Source organism: Phascolarctos cinereus, unplaced genomic scaffold (assembly GCF_003287225.1).
Source record: "Phascolarctos cinereus isolate Bilbo 61053 unplaced genomic scaffold, phaCin_HiC Scaffold_5;HRSCAF=322, whole genome shotgun sequence".
NCBI classification, from domain to species: domain Eukaryota; kingdom Metazoa; phylum Chordata; class Mammalia; order Diprotodontia; family Phascolarctidae; genus Phascolarctos; species Phascolarctos cinereus.
This window is the reverse complement of record NW_027555958.1, coordinates 209,251,206-209,266,528: the sequence shown is the minus strand read 5'-3', so window position 1 is coordinate 209,266,528 and position 15,323 is coordinate 209,251,206. Positions and strand designations below refer to the sequence as shown.

At 35.6% G+C, this 15,323-nt stretch overlaps 1 protein-coding gene and 1 pseudogene across 1 annotated transcript in view; both read right to left on the bottom strand.

Annotated features, from left to right (window-relative positions):
- Window positions 1-15,323, bottom strand: part of KHDRBS2 (KH RNA binding domain containing, signal transduction associated 2) — a 796,104-nt gene that overhangs the window by 535,029 nt on the left and 245,752 nt on the right. The window lies entirely within an intron of this gene.
- Window positions 8,996-15,323, bottom strand: part of LOC144457951 (cyclin-dependent kinase-like 2) — a 40,227-nt pseudogene continuing 33,899 nt past the window's right edge.

Below are 15,323 nucleotides of genomic sequence, written 5' to 3'. Positions count from 1 at the left end.
ATGAGTTGAAGATTAAGGGGACATATCTGGAGAATAAAATTAGGGATGAGAGAGGATTATATTCGGAGAAGAAGAAAGGGAGATGTAGAATGGGGTAAATTATTTCACAAAAAAAAATCAGAAAAGAAAAAGAGTTGCTTGCCTTTTTAATGAGGGTGGGTAAGGAGGGAGGAAGGGAGAAGATTTGAGACCTAAAGTTTTAAAAATATGTTTAAAAAAATGTTTTCACATGCTACTGGAAAGTAAGAAATACAGGAAATGGGGTACAGAAGTCTTTCCTGCCTTACAGGAAAATAGAAGGGGAAGGGATAGAAGAGAAGACAGACTAGGGGAAGGGATATTCAGAATGCCTGCCATCTTGGGTTGGGGGGAGGGGTTAGATGGGGTGAAAATTTGGAACTGAAAATATTGTGGAAGTAAATATTGAAAACTGAAAATAAATAAATTTATACACTAAAAAAAGAAAAAGAAAAAAATAAGAAAAAATAAAATTAAGGTGTGAAAGAAGAATGTACTAGGAAGAAAAGACATACAAAATTAGTACTATAACTGTGAATGTGAATTAGATGAATTCTCCCATAAGATAGAAGTGGATTGCTGGGTGGGATTAAAAACCAGAATGCTACAATATGCTGTTTACAAAAAGCAAATTATCTGAAGAGGAAACAGAATGCTTAACTAACCTCATGTTAAAAAAATAAACTGAACAAGACATCAGTGAGATCCCTAAGGAAAAAAAAATCACCAAGGCTTGAAGGATTCACAAATGAATTCTACCAAACATTTCAAGAACAATGAATTCCAATTCTATGTAAACTATTTTTAAAATAGCCAAAGAAGGTAAAGGCCTTATTTCTCAAATATACAGAAATCTGAATATTATTTTTTGAGGTACATTTCAGAAGCACATGGTCAAGTCGAATGTTAAAAACAGAAAATGAGATAAAATTTGTTTTCTTTCTGTTGCTGCTTCAACAAATATTTCCCTTTAATTAGAGTAAATCCTATTTAGGCAAAAATAAAATAAAAAAAAATTAACCTTTTTTCCATTCTTCTGTGATGATATTAATGTGTAAAGGAAGCTGCTTTCAACACAGTGGGTACATAACAAATGTTTATTAAATTAATAATATTTATGTGAACTATTACGAGAAAAATCCTCAAATGAAAGCCCATCATAATAGCAGATATGTGTACGGTATATATTGTTTTCAAAGCACTTCACATACATTGTTGCATTTGATTCTCAAAACAATTTTGTGATAGAAGTACCCTGTGAGATAGTGTTAATCCCCTCATACAGATGAGGAAATTGAGGATTAGAGTTGTTAATTTACTTGTCAAAAACTGTATAGCTAACATTTGATTTGGGATGCAAATCTAATTCTCCCCTGAATCCAAGGCTAGAATTCCTTTTATACCTAAGCACATTAAGGGAAGTAGTGGTTAGGGAAAAATTCTCTATTTCTTATTTATTTATCTGTTAGGGGAAGGAACTAAACAGAAAAGATTAGAGATTTTACAGAATGTGCTCACTAACAGGGATTTTACACATCCCAAGGTCTTGTAGCATTAGCACAAATTGTAATGATTCACTTGATCTGACAGTATGGCTAGGCTCCCTCCCACACTAGGGAATTAATCAGGACTAGTAAAATGCTTCAGTGACCAGAATGAATGAAACTTGAAGAAGATCTTAACTTGCCATAAAGAAAAATAGCTAGTAGGAGGCTGTCTCTTTTTCTTTTTCTTTTCTCAATTATAAGGAAGGAAGGAAGGAAGAAGGGAGGAGGTAGGAAGGGAAAGAAAGGAAGAAAGGAAGAAAGAACAATTTTTAGAAAGAAGTAATTCCAACATTAATGTTTAAAAAAAAGAGGAAGAAATATTAAAAATAAATGCTAGTATAATTTCTAAATGTATATGTGTCATCATGATCAAATTTGTTTTCATTTTCTTCAAAAGAACAAAAGTAAGTGGATAAAATAACAAAACTTGTTCAAATTCCCGTGATATGTTAAAAATGATTGGGGCAGCTAGATGACACAATGTATAGCGCACCGGCCCTGGATTCAGGAGGACCTGAGTTCAAATCCGGCCTCAGACACATAACACTTACTAGCTGTGTGACCCTGGGCAAGTCACTTAACCCCATTGCCTAGCAAAAACAAAAACAAAAACAAAAAAGATCACCAATGTATGATATTACCCAAATATTTCAGGTAGTAAATATAGAAATCCATGTCTGTATTTCGGCTCAGCCTCTTAATTTTCAAATTAACCTTAATAACATTTTTGACAAAAGGTCTGCATTAAGATGGTAGAAGAATTTAAAAAAATACTATAATACACAATTTTTAAATTTATCTTTTTTTGGGGAAGGGCAGTTTGTTTTATGTAGGCATAAAAACTCTTTTATTTCAAAACCCTTTGCAACTTTCCTATTATACCTGGAATTCATAGACTATTAATAACATGCTATGGGTAATTCTCAAATATTGAATGTTTCTTCTGTTACTCAAGGAAAATCCTTTTGATTTGCATATTCTTTCAATTTGTGACCCTCCTTTGGTCAGAACTTTCCCTTTTTAAATGTTACCACAACTTTACTATCAGGGCAAAGTTATTCAACTACTAACCTCTTCCTCTACTGAATACAGACATTTTTTGTTCTCCAAAGGTGAATAGTAATGTATATTGGTTAATCTTGAGGAGGGATAATTTGATTCAGCATTAGCCTTAATGGAGATTTTTAAAATCAGACTAATAAATTATTCGGTTTAGGGAATATCTACTGAGAAAACTCCTACTAATAATGATCAGGACCTACTATGCACCCTATGGACTTACAGAGCTTATTAGGGGCAATGATTGTGGTCGCCCAAGGTCACAAGATCAGGATGCATTTGAAGTTGGACTTGAATGCAGGACTTTCTGACTTCTCCATCACTGTGTCAAGCTATTTTTCTATGGATATTTGTAACATGAATTAATATTGTTACTTATGTTTACAAAATCCCTTTCTCAAAAACAGTCCCCTGAGGTAAATAGTGTATGTATTATGCAGATCATGTGAAGGAGATAGTCATACAATTAATGAACGTTAAAGTCAGGATTCTAACCTAGGACTATTAATATCAAGTCCAGTGCTCTTGTCACTGAGCCACATTGCTACAATATGTTAACAACAGCATGACAGATATATTTTACATATTTTTAGTCTAAGAATAAAACAAAGTGAAATGGAAGTTTGATATATTTCCTTGGAAATTTAAAAGAGAATTATCCTCCCTCCCCACATGTACTCTCCCTTCAGATTTTGTCTCATGGCTTCACTATGTAATTATTTTGCCCACATAGACATCATTGATACAATTCAAGAATGTTTTTCACTTGAGAAAAATTAAATTCCAGCTTATAGGATGACTTTTGCAGTACACTTAGTTCAGTTGCATAAGAAGTTTTCTGAAACAGCTAAATGTTGGATTACTCATGGAGAGCCACAAATAACTAAACTTCATCAGGTATAAGAGGCAAATTAATTTGTCTACTGATCTACAGGAATTGAGTCACATTTGTATTTCTGGAACAGATAATCAAAAGGAATATGTGCACTAAGTACAAATTGATCTTCCTGCAAGAGGAGGACGTAAAGTTTCTTAAGGAATGCCAGTGATCAGAGAATCTCTGAGTTAGAAAGGCCATTGAGGCCATTTAACTCAACGGGAATACATTACTTTTCAAATGTTACCCTCCAACTCCTCCATATTTCATTATACATAGCTCTAATTTTTTAAATTTTTTTTAATATAAATTTATTTATTTTTAGTTTTCAATATTCACTTCCACAAGTTTTTGTGTTCCAAATTTCTCACCCCTGCCCCACCCCAAGATGCATGCATTCTGAATACCCCTTCCCCTGTTCTGCCTTCTCTTCTATCTCTCTCCCCTCCCTTCTCTTATCTCCTTCCCCTTCTATTTTCCTGTAGAGCAAGATAGACTTCTCTACCCCATTTCCTGTATTTCTTATTTCCCAGTTGCATGTGAAAACTTTTTTTTTAAAACATGGGTTTTTAAAACTTTGAGTTCCAAATTTTCTCCCTTCCTCCTTCCCCACCCACCCTCATTGAAAAGACAAGCAACTCCATATAGGTTGTACATGCACAGTTATGCAAAACACTTCTTTAGTAGACATGTTGTGAAAAACTAACTCTATTTCCCTTAATCCTATCCTGCCCTCCCATTTATTCTATTCTTTCTTTTGACCCTGTCCCTCCTCAGAAGTATTTGCTTCTGATTACCCTCTTTCCCAATCTGCCCTCCTCTCTATCCCCCCTGCTCTCTTGTCCCCTTCTCCCCCTATTTTCCTGTAGGGTAAGACAGATTTCCATACCCAATTGAATGTGTATGTTATTCTCTCCTTAAGCCAAATCCTATGAGAATAAGATTCCCTCATTCCCTCTCACCTTCCCTGTTCCCCTTCACTGTGAGAGACTTTTCTGTTTTTTTTTGTGAGATAATTTACCCCATTCTACCTCTCCCTTTCTTCTCCAAGTATCATCCTCTCTCATCCCTTAATTTTATTCTCCAGATATGACCCCTTAATCTTCAACTCACCCTGTGCCCTCTATCTATCTATCTATATATACATACATACAATTTTTTCCTTCAACTACCCTAATACTGACAAAGTTCTCATGAGTTACAAATATCATCTTTCCATGCAGGAATGTAAACAGTTCAATCTTAATAAGTCTCTTATGATTTCTCTTTCCTGTTTACCTCTTCATGTTCCACTGGAGTCCTGTATTTGAAAGTCAAATTTTCTGTTTAGCTCTGGTCTTTTCATCAGGAATGCTTGAAAGTCCTCTATTTCACTGAATGACCATTTTTTCCCCTGAAGGATTATACTCAGTTTTGCTGGGTAGGTGATTCTTGGTTGTAATCCTATGTCCTTTGCCCTCTGGAATCTTATATTCCATGCCCTGCGGTCCTTTAATGTAGAAGCTGCTAAATCTTGTGTTATCCTGATTGTGTTTCCACAGTACTTGAATTGTTTCCTTCTGGCAGCTTGTAATATTTTCTCCTTGACCTGGGAACTCTGGAATTTGGCTACAATATTCCTAGGAGTTTTCCTTTGGGGATCTCTTTCAGGAGGAGATCTGTGGATTCTTTCAATTTCTATTTTGCCCTCTGTACTATATCAGGGCAGTTTTCCTTGATAATTTCTTGAAAGATGATGTCTAAGCTCTTTTTTTGATCATGGCTTTCAGATAGTCCAATAATTTTTAAATTCTCTCTCCTGGATCTATTTTCCAGGTCAGTAGTTTTTCCAATGAGATATTTCACATTGTTTTCTAATTTTTCATTCTTTTGGATTTGTTTTACAGTGTCTTGATTTCTCATAAAGTCACTGTCTTCCAATTGCTCTATTCTAATTTTTAAGGAAGTATTTTCTTCAGTAATCTTTTGGACTTCCTTTTCCATTTGGCCAACTTTTCTTTTTAGGGTATTTTTCTCCTCATTGGCTTTTTGGACCTCTTTTGCCATTCGGGTTAGGCTATTTTTTAAAGTGTTATTTTCTTCAGTATTTTTTTCGGTCTCCTTTAGCAAGCTGTTGACTTGTTTTTCATGATTTTCTTGCATCACTCTCATTTCTCTTCCAGTTTTTCCTCTACTTCCCTTACTTGCTTCTCAAATCCCTTTTGAGCTCTTCCAAGGCCTGGGACTGATTCATATTTTTCTTGGAGGCTTTGGATGTAGGAGCTTTGATTCTCTGTTGTCTTCTTCTGGTTGTATATTTTGATCTTCTTTTTCACCAAAGTAAGATAATAGTCTGACTCTTTTTGCGCTGCTTGCACATGATCCCAGCCAATTACTTTAGTTTTAAACTCTTTGTTAAGATAAGAGACTGCTTCCAATGTGGAGAGTGTACTGTCTGAAGCCTCAGGGGTTTGTGTAGCTGTTTTCAGAGATACTTGTAGGGACCTGTAAATTTTCAGTTCTTCCAAGGTGGTATGATAAGGGGCGAGGTGTTTACTCCTTTCCTGGCCTGTGACCACAAGTATTCCTTTCTGTCCTGTAACTGTGAGGAGGGGTTCCTCTCCACAGCCACTACAAGCTCCACCACGCCAGCGCTCTTCCTCACCCCAGCACTGCCGCCCAGAACTGTGACCTAGATCCACACAGGGACAAAGCAAGAGATTCCTGCCTGAGCACTGGCAAAGAGATCCCTGCAGTCCCTCTCTGATCAGCCACTGGATTCCCCCTCAGTCTGTGGGCCAGAAGCTGGGGAAGCAGCTGCCCCCTCCCCCCAGGGCCACACTCTTGGGGAATGGAGTTGAAACCCCGCCTTCCTCTCTGACCACCGACAGAAATGGACTTTTCCCACTGACCTTCTAAGTTGTCTTTGGCATTCTTGGATTGAGGAGTCTGGAAACCTCCACAGCTGCCCGAGATTCAGTCCTCTGAGGTTTGCTCCAGGTTTGCTGTGGCCTGCCCACCCTCCCTGCGCTGCGCTGCGCTCCCAGCCGAGTGCAATACACCTTTCTGATCAATCATCCAGGTTGTCTTGGGTTGGAAATTTGTTTCACTCTGTCTTTTTGTGGGTTCTGCTGCTTCAGAATTTGTTTAGAGCCATTTTTTATGAGTATTTGGAGGGGTTTGGGGGGAGAGCTCAAGCAAGTCACTGCTTTCACTCCGCCATCTTGGCTCTGCCCCTACATAGCTCTAATTTTAAGAGACTTTATGTATTATTATTTTTTCCACTGACATCAAACCTAAATTTCCTCCTTTGCAAATTCCAATAGCAGCCTGGTTCTGTCTTGTGGAACTAAGCAGAATAAATGTGTTCCCTCCCTCACATGGTAGTCCTTCAAATATTTAAAAACAGCAATTTTGCTATGCCACTGAGTCATCTATTCTACAGGCTATGCATTTTTAGTTCCCCAAGCATTCCTGTTTCCTTTGATAGCACCCTTGTTTTCCTTCTCTTACCTAAGAAAGTGTTACTCTGACCACAGTCCTTAGGTATTTCAACATTTGAGATCTACTTATAGCAGTCATAAGTTAGTGGGTATAATGCCTAGGTATGGTGGAAAGCAAAGCCAACTATTTCATTTTATATGTCATTTCTCTTTGTCTTTGTGGACAAGGTAGAGAAAATATCTTGGATTCTAAAGCATCCAGGTATTTTTTTTTTAACTGGCTGTTAATGGATTGATATCAGCCTGAGTTTTGATCTTTCCTGTGGTGTTCCACTGTCCATGGCTCTGTTCTGTTCAACACCATTATCAATGATTTGGATGATGTCATATGTAGTGATTTGCAAATGGCAAGCACTTAAATGATTCAGTAACTAATTCTTTTATTCACGATAAACATAACCTGGGAAACAACAGAGTTAAAGTTAGGATACAAAACCATGTAGATAGGCTGAGATAGTGGTGAGAAACTAACAAGATGAAACAATACAAGTATATATTAATTTTCTTGCATTTTAAAATTCAGCACTACACATAGAAGATGGGGGGCAGGAGCCAGGATTAAAAATCAGTTTGTTTGAAAATTACCTAGTGATTACAAAGCATAGCAAAACAATTGAGTCAATGATGTGATGTGGCAGTGAAAAGAGTTAATGCAATTATGAGAAAGCAGAACATTTAAAATCCTATGCATCATATCTAACATAGAATTTCCACTCTGGGTATTACATTATAGAAGACAAGCTAGATTTTTTATTTCTGAAGAGGGGCAAACATTATTATGAGGGGATGTAAAATGATGGCATCCATGCATCAAGTGAAACAATCCAGGAGAAGATGACACTCAGGGGAAACATTGTAGCAGCCTTCAACTATATGAAGAGATGTCATAGGGTGCAGATTTGGGCTTGGTGAAGGGTGGAACTTGGAATGGTTTGAAGTCACATAGAAACAGACTATATGTCAACATAATTTTCTAAGGGAACCATCCCTAAATGAAAAGAGCTATCTTAGGATGTTGACAAAGTTTTTTTTTTTTTTATTGGAGATATATAGACAGTAAGTTAATGCTTTTCTTGATATCATAGATGGAAATTAGGATTTAGAAAAAAAAAGGTTAGCCTAGTTTACCTGTAATGTCCTTTCCAACCATTGGATTCTATGCTTCCATTGAATACATACTACTAGAGTTTCCAATTGCATGGCTTTGTTTGTTTTGTAATATGGGACAATACCGTATGTGGTGAATTCCCGCTTTGGCTGTAGAATTATACTAGTTGGTGTTCCTTCAACATGCTAACCTGACATTTTTTTACTGCAATGAAATGTTAATTTCTTTTTTGTCTCATACATCTTATTCTACAGTGTTGGTTGCTTGGCCTACTCTCTACTTTGTGTTATCCCTCATACCTTCCAAATAATATAGATTGAATTTTTTCATTTATGTTGTATTTCTCATCCATTGTTAGAATATATGCTCACTGTTCCTTCTCTCTTCCCTTTTCTCTGTATTTCTTCTGTTTGATCCCTGTTATCTGTCAATTCTTTCATACTTCTTGGATTTTCAGACAGATACTGGCTTTTCATAGATGCAATATCAAAGAGATCATTGGATTTAAAGCTGAAAACATCCCTAGAGATTGATTTTTTTCAAGGAACAAATATGTTTTTAATGTATTTTGTAATTGAATAAAGAGGTGGGAAAGACCAAGGGTAGAAAGACATTTTCCAACATGACCTCTCATTCTTTGTTATCATTCCACCAATTTCACCCTCAAGCAAATATATATAATATATATTATATATTTATACTGACAATATAGAGACTTCAACACATTAGTAATATCTATTCCTGAAAAATACATAATATTTCTCTTTCCACATCCCTACATTTTTCCTCACTCTCCCCAATCTCAATATGATTTATTAAATTTAGTTTAGTTATTTATCCCCATAAAATGATCATTCATGTATATAGGAGCCCTCCTCTCCATTAGAGGTATTATGAAACACAATTACCAAGGCATAAAGTGTAATGTGATGGTACAGAAATGTTGAATCTGTCATATGTTAGAAAACTGTTGTCCTTTTTTTCCCCTTTCATTTTCACAGTGTTACTTCTAGGGAAAAGAAAACAATTCAATGGGAAATAATCCACCTCATTTCACTCTCCTCCCAGGATGTTAATAGTCTGAATCCTCATGATGCATGTACCCAATAATATTCAATTTGGGTAGTCTACTTGAGGGAAGTTGGCCTCTGGAACATCTGGCAGGGAGGGATCCTGGTACCCGATGTAAAGCTATATTAAGTTTGTACAGTTTAAGAACAGTCTGAGACAGAATCCAAGATTCTGAAAAGTTCTTTATCAGCCCAGAATATTGAACTATACTTTTGATTCCTTTGACTTCAAGGACGTGATTCTAGTTTATTTCAGGCAAATAAACCTCTATCTTGGAGAATTCCTATCTTTCTTTTTCTTTTCCTTTTTTTTTGCCTGAAGAATGTTCTTTTCATTAGACACTAATGTGGTGAGGTTAGCATTATAATGGCTGGCTGGGTTATGGTTACCTGATAACAAATGGAATATAGTTCATCCACTCTGTAAGTATGAGCTATTGGAATCATCCCTGTTCCTGAATTTACACCAGAAGTAATGCCAGAAATATTTTGTATAATTGAAAAAAATCACCATACTAGTATTTCTTGGGCAATCCACATTGTTGTTTCTGGGGATTCCAAATGTGGCTGGAGGAACTATTTTGATCTGATCCATCCCACTGTCTGGGAGACAGCTTACATTAGAAGGTTGGCTAGATTTTACAAGACTTCACTATCAGTTTTTGGTGCCTTTGTTGTGGTCACTTTAGAATCCCTAGATTGGGGGTCAAAATTGACATCCTGTATAACAAGTGATTCTCTTTCTTCACCTGAAGAATCATTTTTTTTTTTTACTGACTTTGGATATTTTTCATGAAGAAAGTTTTCTTGTGTATCTCTGAACATTTAATTTTAGCAGCTAAGAAAACCTCTCAGCAAATCTGCTCTGGTTAAAGAAGTCATGGTGCAGGAGCTCATTACAGAAGGGCCACTGTTTTGTCACATAATCAGTGTATACTTCTCTGGGTACTGCCAACAGCTGAGCAAATCTAGTCACACAGTTTCACTACTTCTGACTGGGAGATCAGTAGCTTATATGACTTTATATCTGTGTATAATATTGTGATTGTGATAAAATTGTAAAACATGTACTTTTGAGCTCCTTGGTCATCCAGTCCATTCAGAAAGAAGTCTAAGTCATCAAGAATAGTGTGGTGCACACCTCACCCCTATCAGATTGGCCAATATGACAAAACAAGAAAATGATAAATGTTGGAGAAGATGTGGGAAAATTGGAACACTAATGCATTGTTGGTGGAGTTGTGAAATGATTCAACCATTTTGGAGGGCAATTTTGGAACTATGCTTAAAGGGCTATACCCTTTGACTTAGCAATTGTACTTCTACAGCTATATCCCAGAGAGATCACACAAATGGGGAAAAGGACCCACATGTATAAAAATATTCATAGCGGTTCTTTTTGTGGTAGCAAAGAATTGGAAATTGGGAGGATGCCCATCAATTGGGGAACTACTGAACAAGTTGTGGTATATAATGTACTGGAATACTATTGTGCTATAAGGAATGATGAACAGGCTGACTTCAGAAAAAAACCTGGAAAGACTTGTATAGGCTGATGCTAAGTGAAGTGAGCAGAACCAGGAGAATGTTGTGAACAAAAACAGCCATGTTGTGCAATGGCTAATGTTGATAAACTTAACCCTTCTCAGCAATACAAGGATCTAAGACATCTGCAAAGGCCTCATGTTGGAAAATGCTATCCACAAAGAAGAAAGAACTATGGAGTTTGAATGCAGATCAAAGCATACTATTTGCTATTTTTTTCTTCTGTTATGTTTTGTTTCCTCTTTCTGGTGGTTCCTGCTATTAGTTCTAATTCTTACTGACAACATCACTAATGTGAAAATATGTTTAATAGGAATGTATATGTATAGTCTATATCAGATTGCATGCTGTTTAGGGGAGGGAGGTGAGAAGGGAGGGGGAGAAAAAGTTAAAACTAAAAAGCTTATGGAATTGATTGTTGATCATTCAAAATAAATTAATAAAAAAAAGAAAAAGGAACTAAAAAAAGAATAGTGTGGTGCAGTTTTAAATAGAAGGTAACATTGTTTCTTCTCTCAGACACTTTCAGGAGATTCACCAAATTCTTATGCCTCAATTGCTTTAATAATATGATTTCTTTTGTGGCAAATTTAAACATTTTTTCTAATCTTCACTCTCTAAGAATTTCTTGATGGCCTCTATTCTTTCATTTTCTCTATTCCTATACTTCATTACTGCTACATAGCTCCCTTTACCAACCAGTCAGAGGTTCTCCTAGTTTTCCACTTGAAAATAACAAAATCAAGAGGAATTTGTATTGCTTTGGAGAGGACTCCCTTCTCCAACATCCAAATGTGCATACATCAAGCTTTGTTTGAAGACTAAGTCTATATTAAGTCTAGAGTTTTTGATCCATCACATGAAGCAGAAGTTGTTTTTGGCTTCTTTCTTAGAAATGCTTCATGGGGTAGTTTTGTTTGTTAAACCAGAGGATGCCTCCAGGCAGGCAGGTTGGGCAGGCTGGCATATGCTTCACTTGATTCCATACCCCTTAGAGATGAGATTGAAGCCCATAGAGATGAAGTGATTTGCTGAAAGTCACATAGATTTAAGAAGCATAGCTGGGCTTTAGAGGGCTTTACAACTCTGATTCTAGAGTCAGTGGTCTTTCCCCTACTATATTGCTATCTCTTAGTGTACCCACTTTGTTTCTTTTTGAAGACAAAAGCAACCTCAGTGTTTCAGTTAAATATCAGAACCTCAAAAGTTCTGAAGTGGAATTGGCTTTTACAGCTTGACAGCTGTATCAATGTATTGTCAGATTTGAAGGTATCAATTTTCACCTGAATATCTCTTCACTAGTCTCCTTTTTAGTGACTTCTGGGTCTCTAGCTATTTCAGCACCATGAATTCCTAAAGAGGCTTGATTCCAGAATCCCAGGGTTTTACTGCAACTAATTAAGACCTGCTTAGCAAGAACAATGAAACAAACCTGAATGGTAAGCTTTTTCCCTTAATCATTTTGTAGTCCCAAGAATTAGACTACACACAACTCAAGACATCTGTGAGTAGGAATAATGGAAGTGTAGGATCATATTACAATGTGGAAACTATAATTTGAAAAATAAAGGATAATTACTATGTGATTTATTACACCTCCAATAATATGTAGGATCTTTATTTTTAAATTCATGTTCAAAATATTGAAATGATTATTTGTGACATAATCGATTATATTGTACTATTAAACAGCATCTCTGGATAAAAAGGTAGTTCTCTGGTTTGGGGTGAATATATACTGCAGTGATGCTCCTTAAACAAGATAACAATCCTACTTAAGGTAACTAACTTCCTACCTCAATTGTTAGTACTACTTATAATAAATAGTCATTCTAGAAAGTGCAATTAAAAATATCTCCAATGATAATAGTGTAGTCCTTTACGGTTTGCAAATAACTTTATATACATCTTATTCTTTGAAAATCAATGTTACAATTTGTTAAAGTATGAGATGAGAGAAAGGAAGCCTGATGACATTTGAAGAAGAAAATATGGAAGGCCTTTTGACTCATAGCAGCCTTGAAGCCATAGAAGTGGCATTCACATCTTGAGAATGTTTTTCTATCTAATTTAAGAGGAATGAATTGAAAGGGAACATTCTAATGACAGCCTGTATATAGAAGTGATAGAAATTCATTAGAAGGTTAATAAAATTAATATAAATGAGAAAAATAATGGTTTATAACTAAATAGTTGCTTTGCTGCTAGTGACATAGGGAGCATGCATAACAGTTAGTGGGCTGCGCTTGGAATCAGGAGGACCTTGCTTCATCTTCCCTTGAGCTAGGTTCATCTTCTCTTTGATATATCTGAGCTATTAACCATAGCCAAGCCACTAAACACCTCAATGCCACTAGACAGCCCTCAAAGACTCTTAAGTCACTGATTTATTTATTGCTCACTTGGTCTAGTGGAGGAAATTTTAAACTGGTATTTCCTCTTATTGGTGAAAGCATAGGTATGGACAAGCAAATTAGATATAGATATTATCTAGTAAATGCAAATTTTAGCAGTAAATTGAAATTTTAATTATTTTATTGCAAACTCTCATCATTTTTCTCTTCTTCTTCCTCTTCTATGATTATCGGGATCCATAGTTAATTAAGATATATTATCCCATAAAAAAGCTGATGATATGAGCCTAAGTAATCTTAAATTCCTTGAAAGCAAGATATGAGGTTTTTTTTAATCATTGAAACCCTAGGAAATAACAGATGCCTGTTTGTTAAAGTGAAGTAAGATGAATGTTAATTATCAAGTAGTTGAAAAGAATTGTCTGGTACATTTTTGGAAACTTCTAAAGTATTAAACTTCCAATCCCATAAGAAAACTACATTAAAAGAGTCATTAACAAGATGAGAAGAACCTGCCCTCCAACTGGAGATCAACATCCTTGGGTAATATTATGACTAAGATGTATGTGTTGGTTGGCACTGAGATAGACAAGCTCACATGATGAGGCAATTAACATAATACAAATAACTGGAGCTATAAGACTTCTTTCTGTTTTAAGAATGACTTTTCACTAAGCATTGACTTATTTTCTCTGTATATGTGCCTCAACACCATTTTGTACTTTACATTTGAGTACACTTTCACTGGGAACCTTGTGTGTGCAAGGAGAAAGTATACCTCTGGTTGGAAGGCATTTGTTTTTAATTAATGTTGTTACTGTTGTTCCTCAATGAATTCCCTTTTTATAGAATCTAATAGAGACTAATGTTGATTAATAGTAGGAAGCATAGCAGATGAGGATTCAGGAGTTACAGTGTTAGAAGCCATACCTTTTGGGGTTATCTCTAGAACACTAAGAAGCAATACTTCCTTTTGTGGGAATTTAACCTTCTAGTACCAGTTTGAGTTAGGCGAGTGACCAAGAGGGCATCTACATCTACCTCATTATTACAACTCAGGAATACCTATTTTTAATCATCCTACCTCTCACATGTGGAAATTGTGAATAAATCTTTTGTACAAGTTTTTCCTTAAGTCACTCAACTTTCATGCAGAAAGCTAGCCATGAAATATTCTTGAGAAGAGGTGATAACAGTCTTAAACATTGTTTTGAGAAGCATCATGGTACAAGAAAAGGAAAGTTGGTCTTACAGTCATAAGGCTTGAATTTAAGTTTCAGCTCTCTCTGTAATTAAATGTGTGACCCTGGGGACGTTACTGCTCTGGGGGTCATTCTTGTACCATGTGCAGGGCTCATGTGAAAAAAATTATGGATTATTGTTTGAAAACTGACATTTACTTAGAAACCTTAGAGATTACAAAATATTGTAAACATTTTATCTTCAACTAGTCCTATGAGGTAGACAGATCTTACTAATGTGGAAACTGAAACTCAGAGACATTAAGTGACTTGCCTAAAGGTCACACATCTTTGTTACATGGGAAAGACCACTGGCTCTTGAGTTCTCTGATTATTATTACCTGTATGACTCTGGGCACAACCAAAATGTAACCTCCTGTGTTTTCTGACTTATAAAATGAAAGGATTCCATTAAATGACCTTCTAGTTCACTTTTAGCTTTCTATCTATGATATTATGATCTAAAGTGGCAGATCCAGAATACAGACTGAAATGATACACACTGAAATGTTACCATTGAAAGTGATCTTAGAAATTATCTAGTCTAATCCTCTCATATTATAGATCATAAAATTGAATTCCATAGAATATTACATACTTGAACCTATTTCTTTTGACTTAAAATCCAGGATTTTTTCAATACATGACTCTGCCTTCTTAATGCACAGATAGGGAAAATATGAGGACTTATTGAATTGAAAACTAGGCTCTTTAATTTTGGGATCTTTAAGTAAAATATTATATGACAGCTTAAGTATATCCATGAGAATGCATTTTTAAATAGTTGTGGTAAAGAATATACTTTGTAAGTCTCAAAATACTGTAAATATAAGTAATTAGTGGTCCAAATTTGGATATATAGCAAATGTTAACACGTCCTAAGAATGGTGTGGATATGAGTTGATGATATTCTGAAAATATGGACATTATATGTGGGATTTTTGAAAAGCCATATATGATACTTATAATTCTTGAAAGCTCCTAATTTTTGTAAACGTACTTGGTCCTTGGGAGAAGAAACA